The sequence below is a fragment of the Bubalus bubalis genome, chromosome X (genome assembly GCF_019923935.1).
Source record: "Bubalus bubalis isolate 160015118507 breed Murrah chromosome X, NDDB_SH_1, whole genome shotgun sequence".
Lineage (NCBI taxonomy): Eukaryota > Metazoa > Chordata > Mammalia > Artiodactyla > Bovidae > Bubalus > Bubalus bubalis.
In genome coordinates, this window is record NC_059181.1 from 12015111 (window position 1) to 12020686 (window position 5576).

Here is a 5576-nt window from a genome sequence, read left to right on the forward strand (position 1 = left end):
TAGACCTTTCCCATTTGCTTAGTGTCTTTTAATAGAGCAAACATGGATATGTCATATTCATCTTGAAGGCGTGTGGAGGAGTATGGAGCCACCACACAACGTCCATTTTCCCCAAGAGCAAGCACGCATGTAGGAGGTGGGAATATTCATCCGAGGTAATGGAGAGTTAAACTTTCAGGATCCCCCCTCCACCCCCTGGTTTTAACTAAGGTCTACTGATACCTTCTCTTGTTGTGCAGTTTGTAGATAAGGAGTCTGAACATTCTTGACTTTACTTTGAATCACCTGGGAGTCTGGTCAAAAATGTAGATTCCTAGGTCCTACTTCAGACCTCCTGAATCAGCATCTCAGGAGTGCAGCCCAAGAACCGCTTTTTATACACATGCCTCAGGTGACTCTCAGTCTCACTGGTTTGCCCAGCCCTGGACCAAGGTCTCTGAGGAGCAGCAGCTCTGGCATGGCACTCTGTTCTACAGGGACTGCGGTGTGCTAGGAGACATATCTGGCTACACTAGCTAGCAATCATCTGGCTGCTCCATGGTATCTGTGTGTTTGTTCAAAGTGGCATTGGAGGCTGCAGATCTTTATAGTGAGCTGCAGACAGGGGTCTCTGTTCTGCAGGATGGGGTTTGTCAAGGTTGTAAAGAATAAGACCTACTTTGAAAGGTACCAAATGAAACTTAGAAGACAAGATAGTAAGACTGACTACTATGCCAGGAAATGCTTGGTAATCCAGGACAAAAATAAGTATAATACATCTTAATACAAGATGAGTTCGTATCAACAACAATCATTTGTCAGATTGCTTATGCCCGTGTGTATGGAGATATGACAGTCTGTGCAGCTAATGCCCATGAACTCCCGAAGTATGGTGAGAAGGCTGACCTGACAAATTATGCTGCAGCACATTGTACTGGTCCACTGATGGTCCAAAGGCTTCTCGATCAGTTTGGCATGGACAAGATCTATGAGGCTATGTGGAGATGTCCAGCGATGAATACAACATGGAAAGCATTGATGGTCAACCTGGTGCCTTCACCACATATTTGGATGCAGGATCTTGCCAGATCTAACACTAGAAATAAAATTTTGGGGATCCTGAAGGGTGCTGTGGATGGAGGTTTGTTTATCCCTCGTAGTACCTAATGGTTCCCTGGTTATGATTCAGAAAGCAAGGAATTCAATGCAGGAGTACTCCAGAATCACATCCTGGCTCAGACCATTGTAGATGACATGCATTACCTAACTGAAGAAAATGAAGATGCTTATAAGAAATAATTTTCTTAATACATAAAGAACAACGTAACTCCAGACATGATGGAGGAGAGGTATGAGGAAGCTCATGCTGCTATATGAGAGAATCAGTCTATGATAAGAAGCTTAAGAAAGAGGTTAAAAAGAAGAGGAACCATCCCAAAATGTCACTTGCCCAGAACAGAGATTGAATAGCTTGGAAGGCAAGCTTCCTTAGCAATCAGGAATGGGCTGCTGAGAGCTGGTAAAGCAAATCACACTTTTCTATGAAGATTTTTTGGATTAAGACAGCAATAAATTAATTGACCAAGCAGCCCCCAAAAAAGTGGCTTTGAAGGAAGGAAATGGCAGGGATACTAAAGCCTACACCTCAGCCATGCCATGTATTACCCCAGCCATGCCATGTATTACCCACCATCCACTCAGCTACAAGCTAGAAGAGATACCAAAGTTCAAGTGATAATGTGATTTGCACTTTGAATGAGACACAAAGAAAAAGTTTTTTAAAATCCGGCCTCCTGACATGTGCACCTCAATACCCCAAATGAAAAGAGCAGTGCATTTCCATTGAACTCAGGACTGCAGACTCTCCTGAGGGTGGACCTGGCTGCCCTCCCTGTGATTATAGGCACCCGTAACAGAACTTATTGACATCCCCACATATCCTCCTCCTCCCTCTACACTCCCAAGGCTGCTTGTTGCAAACATCTGTAACTGTCCAGGAGAACACACTTAGCTGGTGCTCAGGGCAAGATGGAAGTGCTGCAGAGTCAGTGCCCCTGAGAGCAGGCCTCAAATGATGACAAATTGTTGGTGGAGAAATACCCCAGCTTCCTCATCCCACCAGCAGGATAACTCTGCAACATGATCAATATTCTCCTCTAGACGCCCCTGGGATTGATCTCCAGGAGCCCATGACGGCCCCTTGCTTATTATCACACGCAGCTATGGCTCCCTTCCCTTCTCTTATAACTACTCCACTTTCCCACCAGTGTTTCCTGGGACTGCCTTCCAAATAACCAACTTGCATTTGAATTTTTGTCCCTGGATCTGCTTCTGGGGTCACCCATCAGGACGTAAAAGACACAAAGGTGAGCTAACAGCTCTGAATGGACCCTGGAATTGTAAGAGACAAGCGTGGAGGCCAGACAAGCATACAGGCAAACACCTGTAACTGTAGCATTTTGGTGTGATGATTAAAATCATCTGACTGGTTTCTGCTCCCATATTGCTGATGGAACATGGAATTGAGTTTAAGTAGTTGGCATATTCCTGAATCATGGTATGAGAATGAGAAGGGTTTTCGTTGTCATTTTTAGGTTGTTGCATTGATAAACCTTCTTTTTTACTGTTAGAAATTATGCTTTATTACAATGCTCTAATATATAAAACATTGTGGGTTTTGGCACTAAGAAAATCAATGAGATTAATGAATCAGAATCAAGTATCCAGAAGAGGGATGTGAGCACTTGATTTATGAAACATGATTCATGACAGGACAATGGGAAAAGGATGATCTTTGCAAAGAATGGTGTTGGATTAATGGGGTAGACATATGTAAACCATACTGTGTCTTGGCCACTGATACACCAAATACAAATACCAGTGCCAAGTGGATCAACTGGATTATAGATCTCAAACTGAAAAGTAAAGTCAGTGTTGATAAACCTTGAAGGGCCAGAGTTTTAGTCCCTTTGACACATTTCAGTTCTCAAGTGTTAAGTTCCTTGAGTGGGTCTGCCCATCTTAGGCTGTCAACTTCCTGAGGACAGTAACTCTTTTTAAAATCTGTGCATAAGTGCCAGTGAATATCACAAATGGGCGAGTGATGAACACCTCTGGTGATGATGACCATGGTGGTTTAATTGAATAACTGTGTTTTCATGTTTATTTGGGACTTTAACAGTCACTACAAAGTATTCTGGTTACTACTTACTGCTGTATATCAAACTATCGCACAACTTAGTGACATAAAGCAACACTCTTATTATGCCCACGGATGGGTTCTGTGAGTCAGTAATTCAAACAGGGCACAGTGGGGATGTCTTGCCTCTGCTTCATGTTGTTTGGGGCCTAAGTTAGGAAAACTCAGTGGTTAGAGGTGACTGATTAGCTGGGGGCTAGAAGCACCTGGAGGATCTTCACCCATATCTGGCAGCAGGTCCTGGCTGTTGGCTGGTGTATCCGTTTATCAGAATATATACACATGGCCTCTCTGTGTACCTGTTTGGGCTTCCTCACACCACGGTGGGGTCACGATGGTAGGACTTCTCTTATAGCAGTGTGAATGCTCCAGGAAGCAAGGCAGAAACTGTATCACCTTTTATAACTTAACCTTTTTTTTTCTTTTTTTTTTAATTTTATTTTATTTTTAAACTTTACATAATTGTATTAGTTTTGCCAAATATCAAAATGAATCCGCCACAGATATACATGTGTTCCCCATCCTGAACCCTCATCCCTCCTCCCTCCCCATTCCATCCCTCTGGGTCGTCCCAGTGCACCAGCCCCAAGCATCCAGTATTGTGCATCAAACCTGGACTGGCAACTCGTTTCATACATGATATTTTACATGTTTCAATGCCATTCTCCCAAATCTTCCCACCCTCTCCCTCTCTCTCAGAGTCCATAAGACTGTTCTATACATCAGTGTCTCTTTTGCTGTCTTGTACACAGGGTTATTGTTACCATCTTTCTAAATTCCATATATATGCGTTAGTATACTGTATTGGTGTTTTTCTTTCTGGCTTACTTCACTCTGTATAATAGGCTCCAGTTTCATCCACCTCATTAGAACTGATTCAAATGTATTCTTTTTAATGGCTGAGTAATACTCCATTGTGTATATGTACCTCAGCTTTCTTATCCATTCATCTGCTGATGGACATCTAGGTTGCTTCCATGCCCTGGCTATTATAAACAGTGCTGCGATGAACATTGGGGTACACGTGTCTCTTTCCCTTCTGGTTTCCTCAGTGTGTATGCCCAGCAGTGGGATTGCTGGATCATAAGGCAGGTCTATTTCCAGTTTTTTAAGGAATCTCCACACTGTTCTCCATAGTGGCTGTACTAGTTTGCATTCCCACCAACAGTGTAAGAGGGTTCCCTTTTCTCCACACCCTCTCCAGCATTTATTACTTGTAGACTTTTGGATCGCAGCCATTCTGACTGGTGTGAAATGGTACCTCATAGTGGTTTTGATTTGCATTTGTCTGATAATGAGTGATGTTGAGCATCTTTTCATGTGTTTGTTAGCCATCTGTATGTCTTCTTTGGAGAAATGTCTATTTAGTTCTTTGGCCCATTTTGTGTTACTTCTACTTCATTTTATTGGTTATAAGTGAGTCATTAGAACCAGATAAGATTCAAGGAGAATTGATATGGTCACCCACCTCTAGATGGGAGGAGTATCAAAACAGGCACCACATTTTTACTTTTTATAGGGTAGGAACTGTGTCATAGTTTTCTCTGAATTCCTATCTTCTAACTTGGTACATGGAACAGAGTAGATGCCCCATGAGTGATTGGTAGATAAAGCAATGGATAAATGAGAGGAAGGAAAATTCATCCCATTGGAGAGGGTCACTCTGAGGAATATAGACATTTAGTCATTTTTACCTATTTTTGTTTGCATTGCATTTGGTTTTGTGTTTCAATAATAAAGGAAATCCGGAGAAGGCAATGGCACCCCACTCCAGTACTCTTGCCTGGAAAATCCCATGGATGGAGGAGCCTGGTAGGCTGCAGTCCATGGGGTCACTAGGAGTCGGACACAACTGAGCGACTTCACTTTGACTTTTCACTTTCATGCATTGGAGGAGGAAATGGCAACCCACTCCAGTGTTCTTGCCTGGAGAATCCCAGGGACAGCGGGGCCTGGTGGGCTGCCGTCTATGGGGTCGCACAGAGTCAGACATGACTGAGGTGACTTAGCAGCAGCAGCAGCAATAAAAGAAATCACAGTTTGTAAAAGACCTGCAGAGTGGAAAATAAGGTCAACGGTATTATGATACTTGTGCTCTCAAGGAGCATCCTATGGTCATTCATTCTTCTTCAGGCGGATACAGTCCTATGTTTGAATTTGTTGCATGGTTTCCAATAGACAATTTTAGAAATCAAGTTCTACCAGAACAGATTGAACATTTCATGGTGAGGTCTGAGCTGACTTCCTCAGTCTGCTTGCCCAGCTCCTCTTTCTCTGTATTCTCCTAGATGATTTCTAGTCTTTCTACCTCTTTCCCCTCCCCCCATCCCTCCCCATCCTGCTATCTTTCCTTTCCCCTCCCCTGTTTTTGCTTACTCCATACTCCGCCTCCAATGTT

General features: G+C 43.1%; 1 pseudogene; it reads left to right on the forward strand.

Moving 5' to 3' along the window:
• The first annotated feature begins 607 nt into the window (after window positions 1–607).
• LOC102396472 lies at window positions 608–1502 on the forward strand (annotated as a pseudogene).
• The last annotated feature ends 4074 nt before the right edge of the window (window positions 1503–5576 follow it).